At 33.5% G+C, this 20,965-nt stretch overlaps 1 pseudogene; it reads right to left on the bottom strand.

The window, feature by feature from the left end:
• Positions 1 to 4,503: 4,503 nt before the first annotated feature.
• LOC107849269 lies at positions 4,504 to 13,242 on the bottom strand (annotated as a pseudogene).
• Positions 13,243 to 20,965: the final 7,723 nt, after the last annotated feature.

The following is a 20,965-nucleotide window of genomic DNA, read 5'->3' on the forward strand; positions in this document are numbered from 1 at the left end:
TATACATCCATGGTTCCTTTAATCCCATGGAGTCCAAGTACCTATTTTTTTGTTCTAAATCATGAGTTCACATGTTGACAATAAGTTAATTTCATGAAGCTTTTGGGAATTTTGATTATGCATGATGTTTACAAGTGTTTTTAGTTGAAAAGTAGTCTTTACAAGTTTTAAGCATGAAATTCCATGTTAAATCCCCCAATGTATGGTTTTAGTGTTATGATTATGTTATTCCCACATGTTTTAATCATTGTCATGCCTAAGTTTATGAATTTGAAGTGTTTGTACCTGTGGCACGGTACTGATACCTTTCCAACTGGGGTTACAGTTTGGACTCCAATTAGCTCTTATTGAGGAATGTCGGTTAGATAATAGCTCCCATAGTCTCAGTACATCATTCAGTTTAGAGTTCAGTTTCAGGCTTGCTTGATCATGGCAAACAGTTATTAGTTGTTCAGTTTCAATATTTTAGTATTTTAGTTTAAAGACTATCCCAGTATCATGTCATATGCTTGGTCATGCATTTCTCAGAGTTTACAGCTTCCTCATATACTATACATCAGTTATCTGATGCTACTTATTCAGTCAGTTATTATTATGCATATGAGCCATGCCTATCATCCTAATCTCATTTAGCATACCAGTACATTCAAAGTACTGACTACATACTCGTTTCTTTGCACTATGATATCTCATATCATAGGTTCGGACGCTCAAGTTCCCGACCGCACCTAGACATCTCAGAATACCACCACCAGCAGCAGTGGTGAGTCCTCATATTTCGAAGACGTTTATGTTTGTTTCCATTTAGTAGTCAGGCAAAGTTAGTTGGGGACTTGTCCTATCAACTCCACAGTCAGTCAGTTAGAGGCTTTCAGACAGTTAGTCAGTTATCAGTTGTTATTGTCAGTCTTTACAGTATCGTTTTCAAATATTTATTTTATAGGAATATTAATTCAAAGATATTTTTAATTGTTTAAACCTTATGGCATATCCAGCTTTGCTTTCCACACATATGTATCCTTTATTATCAGTTTATTCAGTGCTTACAGCAGGTACCAACTCATGAGTTATCTTGTGGTTACTTGTGATTGTAATCACGTGTGGTATCCAGGGTGTACTCCTAGGGCATTACACTAAAAGTGGACGAAGGAAGTAAGAAACAAATCAAAAAGGGAAAAATATATATAGATAATTATAAGGAGCTATTGCATACATAGGAGCACTAATTGATCATCAATAATGGCATCAAACATATTTACTATGACAACGATTCTATTTAATTATGTAGATACTCTCAACACATGTTTAGGGTTTTTCTAATAACGTGCACTGAAACCCCATATCAATTGAGAAATGAGGACATGGGAGACCTGGAAAAGATACGCAAAGGTTAAAGACGACAACACATACAAAGGTGGACATTAACATGAAGAGATATGAGGAGAAACTAAAACCCCTTACAAGGATATACTAAGGGTATGATAGGAAGTATATTTAACTCTGGCTACATCATATCAATAGATACACCTAGGAATACCAAGGGAAGAGTGACACCAAAGAACTAACAGGAAACAAGGAATGATGTAGGCAAAACATATGAATTCAACACAAGAAAAATCAATGAAATTAATGGAATAAGAATTTAGGGAGAATGAGGATGAAGTCACAAATCTCCATCCAAGACATAGCTTAGTCTATTTTCTAGGTTGCTGAAAAAGGTATGCTCATAACTTTCATTGTACCCTATTTGATCTATGATAAATTCATGATAGTGATTGAAGTTAGTGAAGATGCAAACAAATATTAAAGTGGTAGAAAGCTTTGGTATAGTTGGTCATACTCGCTATGGGTGAGCACCCCTCCCTCCAACTTTACGTAGATGAGCTCGTAATTAGTTGATAATGGAACATGGTGGAAAAATTAAATCTTTATTAGCATGATGAGAGTTATATAGCTAAATTCAAAAGTTCACACGATAAAGATAAGATCTCATTGTCAGGACACTATACATTAAATGGGATATCTCTAATTTTAAAAATGTGGACCACTAGTTTTGAATTCCCCTAGAAGATGCCCAGAAAAATGCCTATATGAGTTAGGTTATCTAACCTTCAATTAAAACATCTAGAGCGTGCAGATCCTTAGTAAGACAAAAAGTGTATGGGAAATCCTCATATTTCTTGATAAGTGTACAAGAAAGCAAAACTAGTTTTCCTAAGCTAGGTTGTTTGATTTATTAACATGGATATCACATAGGAATTGCTATCCCTAATCCTTTTGGAAAAATCTTTTCTCCAGCAATTAAGTATGATCAGAGGCCATATTATTACACTCACTATGCTCAGGTTGTACATTAGTGTATAGGCAGGTTTATAAAACCCTCTCAATAAAGGTTTATGAAAGGGCATATACAATATAAAGAGTTACCACTTAGAGGAGGCTAGAAGAAGGATAATCCTATAGTTATAGAGAAACGAAAGAAAGCTCAGAGTATAGTGACACAATACAAGGAGACAATAATTCTTGACCAAGCTACACAGAAATTGAATGATCATGAGAAGGCGTCGAGTTCCAGTTTAGTTGTAGAAAATACTCTCTCTTCGACAACTACTAGGACATATATAGCCTTGTTGGCATAAGGGGTTGAAGGGATTGTTTCTTTCAACAGAAGAATTCACCTATGAAGACCTATAATTCTTTCTATCCATTGAGCACATATGTATAGAGTTTGGTAGATGCACGTAGACTGTTGAAGGAATGAGCGTACCATTTTTCTAATGATTGCACTCATTTGAATTGTGGAGGACATGAATTAGCCCCTTAAACAAAGGGACTTAGGTTCATATCTTAAGAAGCATAAAGTGGTTTTTTCTGGTATTTGTTGGATGCCTAGGGAAAGAGTAATCGGGTTGGATGAGATCCTGATGGAATTTTGTAAGAGATCAAGCAAGGTAAGTATGAGTGACTAACTGGGTTATTTAATTTCATTTTCATAAGGAAAAAAGTTCCTGAAAAATAGAGGTCAAATATAATCATTTCATTATACAAGAACTAGGGTAATACTCAAAATTACAATAATTATAAGGATAACAAGCTTTTAAGCAACACTGTGGAAGAGGATGATGTAGATAAGGGTGAGGAAGCCTGGAATATTTCTGTGAAGCAATTCGAATTCATCCCAAGACACTCAACTACAGAAGGCATTCTTCTTCTTCTTCTTCTCCTGCTCCTCCTTATTCTTCCTTCTCCCCATCCTTTTATACTTCCTTTTTCTCTTACTCACTATTCCCCTCTTATTCTTCTTCGCCCTCCTCCTTATGCTACGCTTTCTCCTCCTCCTCTTTCTCTTCCTCTTTCTCTTCTTCCTCCTTTTCCCCCTCGTTCTTCTCCTCTTTTTCTTCTTCAGTTTTTCTTTTGCTAATTTTATATTTTATAAAATTCTCTTTGCAAGTATTACTTGACAATGTAAATAGATTGACATACTCTTGGAATTATAATTTATGCTCTTAATTTTTTTTAATGTACTTTCATATAATGATATATTCTAAATGTTAACAGACTGAAAATAAATTTTATTGCGAAAAAGGATTGGGAAAATGAGGGGCTAGTCCACTCCAACGTGTGGCTCTTTTTGGAAAGATCATTTTAAGACTCTTTTAAATGAATGGCTAACCTAGCCTAGCCCAATACATTTCTTGGTCCGTGAGGCAAGCTGGGCTGAGCCATTTTGACAACTTTAAATATAACTTGTTTAATCAAAACAAAAAATTACTGCTATTTGACAAAACAAACAAAAAAAAAACTATTTAGTGTTGGATAACTCTAAAAAAAATTGTAGAGAGATTATTACTATCAATAATGTAGTACATTGATCTCCAATTTTTACAAGAAGAAATGTTGTTCCTCCAATGTCATTGCATTTCACAAACAATAGAATATTCTCCAAAATATTATAGGGCAAATTGCAAATCATATCTACATCAAAGCTTAAAGTATTCATCATGCATATGAATAATTTGCAACACTTCTGAAAAGTAACATCTCGTAATTAGTTAACATAACAAATGTAATTATTGGCATTTACCAAAGTTACTATGTATAAGACACTATCTAAATCACTTATCAATATCAGGGGTGACTCAAGGGTGAGGCTAGTAAAATACTTTTTTTAGACTTTTAAACTATTGAAACCCTAATTTTTTTACGATGGATGTTATGTTTTAATTTTCATTTAAAATAACACTGAAGATTTAAAAATTGAAAATTATATAAAAAAATAAAAAATATTATCTACCTTTTATCACAAATACTTAAGAACTATGAATTAAAAAACTCAAATCTCTGTAGTAGAAATAAAATTTTTACACAACATCCAAAGTAATGTATTGCAAAAATGTGTCTAACATCTTATTACCTACATTTTTTTGGTAAATATTTTGTCACTTTATATTCTTAGTACATTAAATGTTGAAGTCAAACTAACATAAATTTTCTTTCCTTTTTCTAAATGACAATACCCAAATCTCTTCAGATGAAAAGTTTATCAATGTATGTAGCAACAGTATCACATGAGGCGATATAATTTTATATCTGCATCCTTGCAAAGTGTTCATCTACATTAAGCTTGATCATCCATTGTTTTTGGGTGGGAAAGGCATACATCCCTGGAACTATAGCTTTACTGCTACCCTTTCCCGGATATGGGCAAAGAACTACGTAGACGCTTATGATGCTGGATCCTTCAGGAAATTCCCTATAAGACTACAATCTACTTGAACAAAACCTTAACCATATCCCAACCATGCTTAACTCTTAACAAGTTCCTTGTATGACTAAATGTCCTTCTCATACAGTTTTCTTGAATATCTTGTTCCATCTCCATTTGCAATGTTGCGATAAACTTTGATAATTTTGCTATGTCTCGATCTCAAAACTAAAGGTCATGATGACATTTATCTCAGCTAAGCTTTGACAAGTAAGTCAATCACCCAAATTGATAAGTAAGAAGAAAACATAACACATTTTCAAGGCGAGACTTCCAGAGCAAAGTCAGACCATACATGTACAATAATAGCATAAGACTGAATAATAAAGATATCACAAACCATCTCAAAACCCGATGTCACAGTGTAAGAACAATCTAAATACAATTCAAAATTTGAAAATATAACTGAAAATTTGAAAAACTACAAGTCTGTCTCTAAATATAAAATATAACATAAACTGGATAGGAGGAGGTATAAGGTCAACTCTGAAGGCATGAAACGGCCAATACATCAAAGTGTCAAAGATCACCGCACGATCTCATCCGTCGTGCAACACACTCATACCTGGATCTGCATCAAAAGGGCACAGTGGGAATGAAACGGTCCACTTATACTCAGTAGGTATCTCAGGCTGACTGAGCAAAGTAGAAAATAATATACGTAAATACAATCTATATGCACATCACCTGTAAATCAGAAAATATTCCAAACAGTAGCTCACACCATCTCCACTAACAGTTCTAAATATAACACATAAATAATTAAATGGATATGTAAAAGAAATAGATCATATATTGAATTAATTACGCACAGAATCGCAAGAATCACAACACAGAAGATGGATAATGTGTGAATGCAATAATGATGATGATCATGATGTGATATGATTGAGGTTATCGCATAACCTCCATATACACCTACCAAGCCTCAATGCTTCCAGGTAGGACCCATGGGGAGGGGGGTTCGCAATATATATACTTTCTCAATACTCAATTTTGATCTCAATCTTCATATTTTCTCTCTGATATGTAAGCTACGGTAGAGGGTTTTGTAAAAGCATCTCATTTCTATTAAAATCAGTGTTTCTGCAATGGCATCAATATCTCATGAATGTATATATTTATGAGGATGTGATGTTCACAACTATACCAATATAAAGATCTCTTCCAATCAATATACGGCCATGTGATCTCAGAATTCACTCAGTATGTCAATATCCATGACTCAAGATAAGCAATGTTCCATAGGAATATATATGCATGCAAGGAATCATTAATATCACATTAACCCCAACTTGGGTATTTCTATCATGAAGGAAGCACCCAACGCATATATAAGGCCAATACTATCACAAAAAGTCCCTACACAGGCCATACATAGCAATTACCATCTCAAAATCACCAATAACAATAGCATAAGCCCCCGCACGGGCACGCAACAGTAATAGCATTATTTTCATAATTATTCTCATACCCACAACATGCTTTTATATAAATATTAACTACGCAATCTATCTGAAGAAAGTTAAGCCATAACCTACCTCGTGACGACCAAATTCAAGCCTATAATCCTTCAATGTAGAGATTTTTCCTCTCGAATGGCCTCAAAATCAACTAAAATATAAATATAAAATCTACGCATCAAAATAAAACCAACGATACCCATATTGCCTATTTTCAAGTTGGGGTCAAAACGAACCCTCAAAATGGATTTACAAAGAGAATGGGTAAAACTGAAATTCTTATTTATGAAAACCTTGCCCGTGATTAAAGGAACACATGACAGACACCCCAAATAAAAACGGGTTTAAAATGGTGTTTAAATCAAAGAAAAATTATTTTAGGATTTTCGGGCTAAAATCTCCAAATTTCACTTTTGAAATCACAATTTAACACATTTACGACGACAATAATCGAAGTAAAATAATTAACATAGTTATTTAGAGCTTACCCAAGCTCGAAAATGAAAGACATCATCCAAAAATCTCTTAGCCCAAAGTTCAAAGTATCAAAAATTAAAAAAATGAGAAAAGGAAATTTTTATATTCTCTCAGCTATGGCCGCTAAAAAGGTCAAATAACCACTTAAGCGCCGGGTCAACCGCTTATGAGATCCAACCCAAAGAGGGTAGGCTGCTAAAGCGGTCCCCTACCACTTTAGCGGTGATCACTAAAATGGCCAATCGTCCACTTTAGTGATAGTTTCTTGGACTGATTGGGTCCGCTAAAATAGTCACACCAGATACAGCTGCATCAGCAACTGCCAAGGTGCAAAGTTGCCAATTGATTCCTCAAAATTCATTCAGTACTAAAAAAAAATAGTTTTTCCAACCACAAAAAATGACCACAGCTTGTGGTAGCAAAAAAATCGACCACATGTGGTCGGTTTTTTAGTTTTTAAAAAATATAATTTATTTTTAAAAAAAGCGACGCCATGTGGTCACTTTTATATTTTAAAATTTCAAAATAATTATTTCAATAATTTTTATATTAATTGTTATTTATTTTTAAAAAATTTAAAATATTAAAAAAATAACCACTTGTGGTCGCTTTTAGATTTTTAAAAATTGCACCTAAAAATAATTTCAACAAATCGACCACTTGTGCTAAATTTAATTTAAAAACTATTTTTAAAAAGCGACCACATGAGGTCGATTTTATTTTCAAAATTAAATTTTAAATATTTTATAAAAGCAACTATAAGTGGTCGATTTTGGAATTAAAAAAAAATAAAAAAGATAATTATTTAGAAAACCGACCACTTGTGGTCGGTTTTATTTAAAAATATAGTTTAAAATATTTTTAAAAACAACTTGTGGTCGGTTTTATTTTAAAAATTAAATTAAAATATTTTATAAAAGCGACAACAAGTGGTCAATTTTGGAATTAAAAGAAATAAAAAAGGAAATTATTTAGAAAACCAACCAGTTGTGGACAGTTTTGTTTAAAAAATATAATAAAATGTATTTTTAAAAAGCAACCACTTGTGATCGATTTTATTTTTAAAATTAAATTTAAAATATTTCATAAAAGCGACCACAAGTGGTCGGTCTTGGAAAATAACAAAAAATTATTTAGAAAACCGACCACTTGTGCTTTTATTTTAAAAAAATATAATAAAAACTATTTTTAAAAAGCGACCACTTGTGGTCAGTTTTATTTTCAAACTTAAATTTAAAATATTTTATAAAAGTGACCACAGGTGGTCAGGTTTGGTATTAAAAAGTAAAAAAAAAAATTATTTAGGATACCGACCACTTGTGGTCGCTTTTGTATTAAAAAATAAAATATTTTAAAAAAGAGACCACTTGTGGTCGGTTTTATTGAAAATAATTATATGCAAAATCAAATATATAATTTTTTGAAATTACATTGATCACACGTAGTCGATAATCAATTTTATAATAATAAAAATCAATCAAACTTAGATTTTGTAAAAAAATTATACTAAAAAATATATCAAATAAAATAAATAAATTACGTTAGTCATAAACTTTATCTTTTACTTATGTTTCAATATATAAAATAAATATTTTTCTTTGTATGTACGTTTAATGCCGTTAAACATAGTCTTTGTATAATAAATATGTCTATATCATACAGTTGAGGTAATGATATTATGCTACTATTGCGGTATAATAATGTAACGTACATATATAAATGATAATTCATCAGAATATAATGAATGTGTTCTATTATGAGGTAATATACTTGTGGATGTGATGCATATAGTATGTATACAAGATTTGATATATATATATATATATATATATATATGACGTAATGATTGATCGATGAATAATGGAGTCAAAAACTAGTAGAATCTATCCAAACATATTGAATACCTTGATTTGAAATGACAGAAGTAATAATATACTGTACGTTGAAGTTATATTAATGTAAGCTAATCAAATTAATCGATAACTCATCAAAGAATGTATATGTAATACGCCGCATTATATTATTGGATAATATAGTCGTGTACGTATGTGTTGTATATAGTAAGTGTTTAGAACTTGATATAGTCGATAGTGTGTATATGTGTGTGTATGTAAAGGTATATATATATATATATATATACACACATATTATGTAGTGAAGGTATATTAATGACATAAGATACACTAACCGATAATTCATCTGAGTATATGTGAAATACGTTGTATATTGTTATGGGGTAGTAAAATCATGTATGTACTGTATAAAGTACGTATTTGAAAGTTAATAGCCAATTGAATATATGTATATATACGTATATCTCGTGTAGTGACGTATGCAGTAATCGAAAGCTAGATAAGTGAATCTATATATAAAAATATTTTGAATAATACGTTGATATCATACTATTGAGGAAATAAATATACTAATTGTGTCAATGTAGACACACGTATATTGTTGAAGTTGTAATAATGTAAGACAATTAATCGATAATTTATCTGATTAACACACAGTATTACGAGGTATATATATATAACATCGTATTTAAAAGATAATTAACCAAAAATTTATCGTAATTTACAAAATTCATTGATATTATTATACGATTGGGGAAATATACTACTCGTGTTAATGTGATGATAAAATAACTAATTATCAGATTTATTTAAATATGCATTGCATTAAATTATTGGATATTGTTTAAACATTATACAATTTATTAAAATTTTAATTTTTCAATAAAAATCGACCACAAGTGTTCATTTTTCGAATGATAATTTTTTTAAAAAATAAATCAACCGTTTATTTTGGTAATACCCATTAATGACCCGACCCAACCCAATCTTAATTGCCCTTTTCCCTTTGTGTATTATCATGGGGTAATAAAATCATGTATATGATGTATATAGTATATTATTAATAAAAATTGACCACAAGTGATCTTTTTTCGATAGTAACTTTTTTAAAAATAAATCGAACACTTATATTTTATTTTATCAATAATTTTGTAATAATAAATATTTAATCTGACCCGACTCAGCCCGTCAAAGTAACCCTTTTCTTGTCTAATTACCCTACCCTTACCCCCACCAACTCAACACAGCAACACACACCCGACCTAAATCGCGACCCAATTGGTAGCATTCGGCAGCCGACGAATCTCGGAACCTCGGCGACGGCAGCTTCCTTAATTTTTTTTATCGAACCACTCGATAACCCGATAAATAATACACATTACACACTGGTATCAACCCCAATTATAATTCCCAATAGTCCAATACTGAATACTCATTACCCGTCCCACTGGCCCAAAACTCTTAAAAGGCAAAACAACCCATTCCCAAGCCCAAATGCCCAAACTCGGTCGTATGAATTAGGGTTAGAGAATAGAGACTTAGGGTTTCAATTTTCACATTTGCCTTACTCAGTCTTAGAACCTCTCTTTCTCTCTCTCAGTATTCATAATCTTTGCTCAATTTTTGCGCTCAATTTTTGCTGAAAACTTAATAGACCAAAGACGATTTTTGCTTTTGCTCTCAACAGGTAAGAATTTTTCCTTTTGCTCGATCTCATTCTTAGAAGTCTTCTGCTTCATCTTTAATTTTCTGTCCAAGCTTCGACGTATTATGCTAAGGACCATCTCATTTGCATTATTGATTCATTGCATGTCCTATTGTCCTTCGATTTTGTCATTCGTGTAATTGGAATAGCTGATTTTAATAAATGGATATTAATTTTGAAGGAATTCAGGTGTTATTTGCTTATATTACTAGTAGATTGAGCCATTTTTATTGTGAAATTGCAGTTCAATTAAAGAATTAATTTGGTTGTGCTTGCAAAGTTTTGTTTTCTGACTTTACAGATGCATAAGTAATGTTTTGTGTCGAGTTTGTACTCTTTGTTGTGAAATTGCTCTTTGTTGTCAAGCCATGTACTCTTTGTGTCGAGTTTGTTGTGAATAAACAGCTATTTTATTGTGAAATTACTTATTGCAGTTTAGTTGAGTTAAGCTATTGTGACTTTAGTTTGAATATTTTGTATTCTATTTGTAGCTTTGTGCATAAAAAGAGTAATAAGCACTAAGCAATAGGCAGTGACTGAAATTTATTGTGACGCACTAAACATTAGCCTGGCAGTCCGCAGTAGCTTAATAGCTTTGGACTTTAAATTATATATGTTCAATGTTAACGGTTAACCCGATAACCGAGCCGATAATAATTAAAAATCGATAACCGATTAACCGATATCTTAATGGTTCTTTAATGGCTTAGAATATATACAAAATGATAATGAATAAGTAAAATCGATAATTTTCAAAACCAAACTGAACCGACCGATATGCAATCCTATGACTTAGTGACTTAAAAATGTTGAAAATGTGAATTTTTAATTTTGAATGTAGTTTAGTTTGGTAACTTGGGAGGTGACTTGAAAGTGATTAAGTGTAGGTACTTGTAATGTGAATTTTTTATTTTGAATTTTGTTAAGCTTGGTAAATTGGGAGGTGACTTAGTGACTTAAAAGTGATTGAGTGTAGGTACTTGAAATGTGAATTTTTGTATTGAATGTAGTTTAGTTTGGTAACTTGGGAGGGGACTTAGTGACTCTTGAAAATGTTGAAAATGTGAATTTTTCATTTTGAATGTAGTTTAGTTTGGTAACTTGGGAGATGACTTAGTGACTTGAAAAGTGATTAAGTGTAGGTACTTGAAATGTGAATTTTTCATTTTGAATTTTGTTAAACTTGGTAACTTGGGAGGTGACTTAGTGACTTGAAAGTGATTAAGTGTAGGTATTTGAAATGTGAATTTTTATATTGAATGCAGTTTATTCTGGTAATTCTTTTTACAAAATTATCAGAAAAATCGACCACATGTGGTCAGTTTTCTGAAAAAGTTTCAAAATCCAAAAATTCAGAAAATTTTACAAAAAAAGATCACATGTGGTTGGCTTTCAAAAAAATATTTTCAGAAAATCGATCACATGTGGTCGGTTCACTATAATTAATTAAAATTTATTTTATTAAATAAATTATCACATAAAAAAATCAACCACTAGTGGTCGGTTTTAAATTTAAATTACTTAATTAATTTTCATAAAAACGACCACATGTGGTAGCTATTGTATAAAATAATTAATTAATTTATATGCAAAATCGAACACAAGCGGTCGTTTTTTTAATTAATTAATTAATTTAAACAATAGCGACCACATTTATTAAAATTAATTAATTAATTTAAATACAAAACCGACCACTTGTGGTCAGTTTATTTTGAAATTTTATTTTTATTAAATTTATAAAACCGACCACTTGTGGTTTCTTTTGTTTAATTTTTTTTAAATAATATTAAATTTTAAATAAATATATATATTTAAAAAAAACGACCACATGTGGTCAATTTTAAAAAAGCTACCCCACTTTTTCCTACCACGCATTTTGATCGATTTTGTGGTTGCAAAAGCCGGAAAATCGACCACATGTGGTCGGTTTTTGTGATCGATTTTTCTAATTTTTTTAGTAGTGAAAATACCGTGAAGGCAAATATAATATGCTGCTAGACTAAATTCAACGTTTCAGACTTAATGACAACTTCGAATTTTCGAACAGAGGTTGTTTTCACAAAATTAACCCCCTAGACTCAATTTCACAAATTTTCAAACTAAGGATCAAAATGAAAAGCCATAAAATCAAACCAACCACGCTACTGACCTAAAATTGACGTTACGGATTTGCTGGGGCGGTTCGTTTTGCCATCTGATAGACAGAACAATAAGCATTGATCGAAATCAACTATGAAGCCTTTACAACCTTTAAAAATCACAACCTCGCACAAATTGTTCTGGATCACATCAGAAATCGTGTCAACCATCTCCACATCAGTCAGCAACCATGAAGAAGGATAAAATGACCAAAATATTAAAAAAAAAAAAAAGTTCACAGAATCAAGTCATTACATGATAGATCATTTAACTTAGCAACATTATCGAGCTTAGAAAACTTGAAGGCGATATTTAGACAAAGATATAGACTAATGGTTCCATTCCCTCACCGAGAGGATCAGGGCAAAGAAAAATAGATCCATATTGGCGTAACATACCTAAGCTAGTAAGTGAATACGAGTTGCCAACTTTAATGACTTTGTTGAGGAGAGACGGAGCATTGGGAAGAGCTCGATGGGGTCAAGAAAGGGTATAAATTCCCATTAATCGTAAAAGAAAGTGAGTTTGACCTGAAGTGAAGCTTTGACACGCTATTAGATACAGATTGAAGTGGCTCGTTGACCTAAACATGTAATTAAAAAAATTTAAGGTGCGAGGCAAAATCAATGTGCATCCTCAAATGCAAAACGTTTGTGGAATCATCCACCTGGTAATCTCCTCAAGTATAAGTGCAGATGCCATTATAAACTTTATAAACTCATTTTGCACCTCAGGACCCTTAAAATAACACATGTCCACTCTCTTAAGCAGCTTCGCATCACACATGATATTATTGATCGATCTTGTAAAATTGTACAACAGAGTCCATAATATCGACATCCTAACGAATTTTGGATTGAGATAATACCACAGAGAAATTTGACCTAATGGTTAGACGAGTTTAAATGAAGATACCATATTCAATTACTTTAATGAGAAAATAGGAGTACTGCCTCGACATTTCATTGAAAGCTTTTGTAATTTAGGACCACTTATAATCAAGTAAACACCACCTCAAATTTTTAGAACGTTTCTCTAAGATGTTATTAAAAATAGAGAAAATACATCATTTCACTCTTAAACTTGTCTGTATAATTTACTTTAAACCTTTAACTTCACGGGTAATTATATACCTTCTTAACAACTTTAAAGTGTATTAAATTAAATCCCGCGAAGCTTAACTGAAGTCAAGATTGCGTGTTGTTGGAGCACGCGCCTTCTGATTTGTCCACGTCATTTAATGTTATTATATATTATTTTATATTTTATTTTTATAAAATTATTAATACCTAATTCGTTCCTAATTATAACCCGATCCAACACTAACAAATACCCCCAATTTAAAACTAAACCCCATTTCTCTTCTTTCTTCGCTTAAAAATCTTTATTTTGTTCTCACGTATCAATCAATTTCGCCCAAATGATGAATGTTGTGGAGTTAGATTGCTCCAGTGGTGGTGATGGTGATTGGAAAATTCTCAACAACACACCTTTCCCATAGCCGCCGTCGTCGTTCTACAATGTCTCGTACATGTAGAGCAAGGAACAAGCCCTAGAAAAATTGGGCAAAGGAAACTTCGATGAGATCGCATTTTGGTAGGGTGATTTTAATCTGATATTGGATTGTCGATTGTTGTTAGTGAATCGGCTGTGAATTTCAGATTTTTTTACACAGGATTTCATGATCTCACAATCACCCTTTTTGGTGTTGTAAAATCGCATTTTGAGTTGTTGAGCAATAACTATTTCATCGTTTGAACCCAACTCGGATTTTGGCATAGGAATACTACTATCATCTTTATTTAACGGAAAGCTAATGATTGGTTCTTGTCTTTTGTTAAATATATAATCCATTCACCGGTCCTTCGTAATATCACAACAAAAATTGCATCGGAGAAGATTAAATGAAGAAGGAGAAGCTTAGATGACTAAATTGATTCATTTATCTTTGGAAGCTTTTAATTTAGAACTTGCAATGGAGGAAAAATAAGTTGGAGAAGACAATCAAAATTTAAAAAAAAAAAAAAAAAAAAAAAAAAGTGGGACCAGATATTTCATTTTTTAAAAATAATATACGTTGGCAAATAAAATAATGTCACGTGTATTATCATGTTAATTCATATTTTTTTTTTCTTCTCACACATTTTTTGGAGAGTGAATAACTCTCTGCTTAGGGATATATTTAATACAATTTAAAGTTGTTAAGGGGACATATAATTAATCGTAAAGTTCAGAATCTAAAGTAAGTTATGCAGATAAATTAAGGGGTGAGATAATGTATTTTCTCTTTAAAATAAGGTAGATTTGATTTGTTTAGATTTTAGATCCACCGAGGGACACTCTGGTAGCCCTCCTTTGGTCAAGTACTAGCTAGAAGTAAAAAATTCATTTACGACAATATATATACATCATTTGGTTATGATTGAACCAAATATATAATACCTTTAATGTTGAACCAAATACATCTAATCCCTACTATGAAGGTATGTAATGGAAAAACATTGAAATTGAAAAAATTGAAACTAGACAATTAACACCATATGAGAGTAAAATATATTAGCATTTTTTATTTCATAAACGGATTTATCGTGTATCTGGTATTTAAGCTTCAACACATGCAATATATCTGCTAAGTCGACTGATGTTATCAAAGAGTACTAAAATAAATACGACTATGATATTTTTAGAGATACCACGCCCTCTTTTCATGCTATATTTTGATTAGGACAAGCAAAAAATAAGCAAATCGCTTGGTCGTTTGAAGAACTTGATTAATTTTAGACAACGTATTTCGTAATATCATGTTGTGTTTCTTAGTATTTTTGATGCGATAAATCAAAAATGCAGAAGTCAAAATCCAAGTTGTCATCTCCTTTAATATTTTATTCTTTTTGTGTCTCACCCAGATGCATGATGTCTAAGCAAGGGTTGAATTCAAACCACCTCTCCTTGTGAAACTTTCACTTATGGATACTAGACATTTTGTGGAGGCAACAGCAGGATGACCTGATTTTATGTACCACCTACATATTCTATCATCACTAATCTCATGTCAGGTAATCACAATTTCGCTAATTTCTTTCACGTTTGGATGAATTTGTCTCTGTGGATGAATTTGTCTCTGCAGAAACATTCTATGATGTACGTTTTTTGCACTGTTTTCTATTTGTTGATTTTGGGGTGTATGTGCTTTAAATGAATATAGCACTGTTAGCTATTAAGTATGAGAGAACAAGATTTTGTAAATTTATTAGCAAGACAATTAATTTGATATCAAATCTAGCTTGAGATGAGCTGCTACTAAACAAGATTTTGTGAATTAAAATTATCAAATATTGGTTAATATCGTTTTTCTTCTTATTATGTAGCTGTTAGGATTCGGACAGAATAAGCAAACCACAAGTAAGAGAAAACAAGAACAACACACAGATTTACGTGGAAACCCTTGCAAGAAAAACCACGGGCAGAGGCAGAGGAGGTGTCACTATAATGAAAAGAGAGTACAATGTGGAGAAGGCTGAATTTTCTGAATGCACAAAATAACCCACTAAATGCACTTATATAATACGTGCATACAAATAAGTCCTAGGCCCAAAAACAGAAAGGTCCATTCAGGGCCCACTCAACATCATTCGGGTCACAACTCTAACAATCTCCACCTTGACACAAACTCTAATTCAGAACTCAAACCCATTTCAAGAAAAACTCTCCACCTCTTCTACAAAAGCCCTGAGGGCACATCTCAACAGCTAACACTAACCAAGTCCAAGCAATGCTCAAACTTGGCACTTGGTAGTGTCTTGGTCATCATATCAGCAGGATTATCATGAGTACTAATCTTGCTCACCATAATATCACCACAAGCAATAATTTCACGCATAAAATGATACCGAACATCGATGTGTTTTGTCCTTTCATGAAACATTTGATCTTTCGTAAGGAAGATAGCACTCTGATTATCGCAAAAGACCGTAGTAATCTGTAAGTATTTGCTAAGTAAGATAGCACTCTGATTGTCATAAAAGACCTTAGTAATCTGTAAGTCTTTGCTAAGTTCACCAAATAGACCCTTTAACCAAATAGCTTCCTTGAAAGACTCTGTAATAGCCATGTACTCTATCTCAGTAGTTGACAAAGCAACCGTAGTCTGTAAGGTAGCTTTTCAACTAATAGCACAACCACCAATGGTGAAAACATAGCCTGTAAGGGACCTCTTTTTATCACGATCTCCTACAAAATCAGAATCAACATACCCGATTACTCCATCTCTATTTTGCCTAAACTGCAAACAAGCATCAGCAGATCCATGTAAGTACCTGAAAATCCACTGAACTACTTTCCAATGTTCTTTGCCAGGATTTGCCATATATTTGCTAACTGCACTAACGGCATAAAATAAATCTGGTTGGGAACACACCATCGCATATATAAGAGACCCGATGGCACTAGAGTATGAAACTCGAGACATATAGTCACGCTCATAATCTAATTTTGGAGATAAAGTGGTTGAGAGTTTGAAGTGAGCTACCAATAGAGTACTTACAGGTTTAGCATTTTGCACATTGAACCTGCACTATCTCAATATACCTTTTCTGACTCAAATATAACTTACACTTTTCTTTATCCCACATAATTTCCATGCCAAGGATCTTCTTTGCTTCTCCTAGATCCTTCATCTCAAACTCCTTACTGAGCTGGGCTTTGACTTTTATTATCTCTCTCATATCCTTTGCTGCAATAAACATATCATCAATATACAAGAGAAGATACACGAATGAACCATCACTTACCTCCTTGAAGTAGACACAACTATCATAGCTGCTCCTTTGAAATATATGAGAGGTCATAAAAGAGTCTAACCTCTTATACCATTGCCTGGGCGACTGCTTTAAGACATAAAGAGACTTTTTCAACAAGCATACATAATCCTCCTTTCTCGAGACTACAAAACCCTTTGGTTGCTACATATAGATGTCCTCCTCAAGTTCTCCGTGTAAGAATGCGGTTTTGACATCCAACTGCTCAAGCTCAGGATTATGTATGGCCACAACACCAAGCAATGCTCGAATCAAACTATTCTTTACAACTAGAGAAAACACATCTGTGAAGTCAATACCTGAAACCTGACTGTAACCTTTAGCAACTAGTCTTGCTTTGTACCTAGCATCTTCAACTCCCAATGTTCCTTCTTTCTTTTTGAATACCCACTTGCAACGGACAGCTTTCTTATCTTTAGGCAATCTCACCAGATCCTATGTGCCATTCTTATGAAGTGATTCCATCTCCTCCTGCATAGCAATCATCCATCAGCCGGAATTATCACAACTAACTACCTCTGAGTAAGAAGAAGGATCTTCATCGGAATCAATACCTTCTGCAGCACTCAATGCATAAGCAACCAAATCAGCTTCAGCATACTTCTGAGGAGGTCTAATATCTCTTCTAGGCCTGTCTTTAGCAATAGAATATTATGGCGCCATTTATGGTGAAGAAGAAATAGTATTACTCTATATCTTCGGGCTAGGCTTAGAAGTCGGCACTAGTGTAGACTCTGCTCCAATCTGCAATTCAATGTGGGTGCATGACTGTTGCTGATTTATGTCACTAAGCTCATCCGAAGGCGAAGCACTAGATTCGAAGGAAGCCTAAAGCATGACAGTATTCATTAAACACAATATCCCTGCTAATTATAACCTTTCTGCTTTTTGGACACTAAATCTTATAACCTTTAACACTAGGCTTATAACCCATAAATAAACACTTGAAAGATCTAGACTCCAACTTTCCATTATCAACATGAGCATACACAGGACATCCAAATATTCTTAAATCAGAATAACTAGCAGGAGTACCAGACCATACCTCTTGTGGAGTCTTTTTAGCAATCGCAACTGAGGGAGAGCGGTTAATAAGAAGGCAAGTTGTGGAAGCAGCTTCATCCAAAAAGACTTGGGTAAACCAGCATTAGAGAGCATATAACGTACCTTCTCTATTATAGTCCTATTCATTCATTCGGCCACACCATTCTGCTGTGGAGTATGGCGAAGTGTCAAGTGCCTCACAATTCCTTCTGACTTGCACAAAGCATTAAATTCGTTAGAACAGAACTCTAAACTATTATCAGTCCAAAGGCGTTTTACCTACTTCCCTGTCTGTTTTTCAATTATAGTCTTTCACTCCTTGAAAGTAGGCAACACATCATTCTTTTGCTTCATAAAGAACACCCAAACTTTTTTTGAATAGTCATCAATAATAGTCAACAAGTAATTAGCGCCTCCTCTAGAAGTTACTCTAGTAAGACCCCAGAGATCAGAATGAATGTAATCAAGTGTGCCCTTAGTTGAGTAGATGCCTTTAGTAGATCTGACTTTCTTCTGCTTCCTGAAAATGCAGTACTCACAGAACTCTAATTTGGTAATACTCCACCTATCACAAGGTCCTCTCCTGCTTAGTTCAGCCATCCCATTTTCACTCATATGCCCCAGGAATATATGCCAAAGTTTAGCAATGTCACTTTCTGATAGAGAGGAGGTAAAAATGTCTGCATCACCTATAATAGTAGAGCCTTACAGGACATATAAATTTGTAGACTTTCTCTGTCCCTTCATCACAACAAGAGCACCTTTAGTAACCTTCAAGGACTCCGCCTTCACCAGTGTACCTATAACCGTTCGAATCAAAGGTACTCAAGGAAATAAGACTTTTCTTCAGGCCTGGGACATACCGCACATCACCAAGTGTCCTCACAACCCCATCAAATATCTTGATCCTGATTGTTCCAATACCAGCTATCTTACAAGGTATGTTATTTCCCATCAACACAACACCTTTAGAGATTGTTTCATGTATTGTAAACAAATCCCGATTATGACATATATGAAACATGCAAGCTGAATCAAGAATTCAATCCTCACAGGGTTTGGATTTACCATAAAAAACTACCAAGAGTTCTCCATCACTACCGCCATCTTTAACAAAACTGACTTCACCGAACTTCTCTGGTTGGTTCGAATTTGACATGGCCCTTCTTTTTGCAGTAATTACAGGTTTTGTTTTTATTTCTAGATTTTGACCTATTATTGTCATCATCCCCAGAATTCCTCTCATGAGTCCTTCCTCCTCAAATAATGAGACCATCTCCTTGAGTCTCCGACCCATTTATAAGATGTTTCTTCTTCTTCTTAGAGAACAATACACCATAGACTTTATCAACCGTCAGGGTATCACGACTATATAAAATCATATCCCTAAAGTTCGTGTATGATGTAGGTAGTGAACACAACAAAATCAACCCTAAATCTTCCTCATCGTACTTAACCTCCAGAGTCTCTAAGTCAGAGATAATTTCTTTAAAGACAGATAGGTGATCTTTCAAAGATGCACCCTCAGACATATGATGGGAATAAAGTCATTGTTCGAGATACAACTTACTTGTTAGGATTTTCATCATGCATAAAGATTCCAGTTTCAACCACAACGCAGCGGCAGTGGTCTTCTTCAAAACATTCTGTAGAATCTAATTAGACAAATAAAGGTGGATCTGAGATAGAGCCTTCTGATCCTTACGTCGTTTGTCCTCATTCATCCACGATAAGGGCATCTTATCAAACCCTAATAGAGCATCGTCCAAATCCATCTGCGCAAGCATAGCCCATATCTTAGCCTGTCATAACAAAAATCTGGTGTTGCGATTCAACAGTGGAATATCATACTTCATGGTTACCATCCCCGAAAAAATAATTAACCAAGCTCTGATACTAATTTATTAGGATTCGGATAGAATAAGCAAACCACAAGTAAAAGAAAAAAAGAACAACACACAAATTTACGTGAAAATCCTTGCGAGAAAAACCATGGGCAGAGGCAGAAGAGGTTTCACTATAATGGAAAAGAGTACAATGTGTAGAAGGCTGAATTTTCTAAATGCACAAAATAACCCACTAAATGCACTTATATAATACGTACATACAAATAAGTCCTAGGCCCAAAAATATAAAGGTCCATTCAGGCCCACTCAATATAATTCGGGTCACAACTCTAACATTAGCTATGATTGTCTGTTGCAAAATCATTAAGAGCAAGAGAAAATAGGGTCGAAAAGAAGAGGTTAGCTAGACAATACATATAAGCTGATCTCATACTAAGTCATAGAAATCCTCTCTAAAGTCAAATGCTCAAACTGATATCTACGCTCCTCCCTCAAATTACAAGAAATAAATCGATCTAGAAAAATCTGAGCAAACAACTCCTAAATCAGAGGCGGAGATCAGGTGGGCCTAGAGTCAACAAAAGAATGTCACCACTTGTTGGTGAGGCCACCCATATAAAGAGTTGCATAATCAACCCTATGGGATTCCACCAACCCCACATTCGGAAACCTCTTATGAAAACTCTAAGAATTAATAAGCATCCTCTCTTATCCACTCTAAAACTCAGGTGGATTCATATTCCTGAACCTCTCAAGACTTCTCTTCTCTTCATTCGATTTCACTGGTCTAGTCACACTCGACAAGGGCATAGTGGGATATACATTCATTAAACAATGACCAATTTAATTATGCCA

The sequence above is a fragment of the Capsicum annuum genome, chromosome 12, assembly GCF_002878395.1.
Source record: "Capsicum annuum cultivar UCD-10X-F1 chromosome 12, UCD10Xv1.1, whole genome shotgun sequence".
NCBI classification, from domain to species: domain Eukaryota; kingdom Viridiplantae; phylum Streptophyta; class Magnoliopsida; order Solanales; family Solanaceae; genus Capsicum; species Capsicum annuum.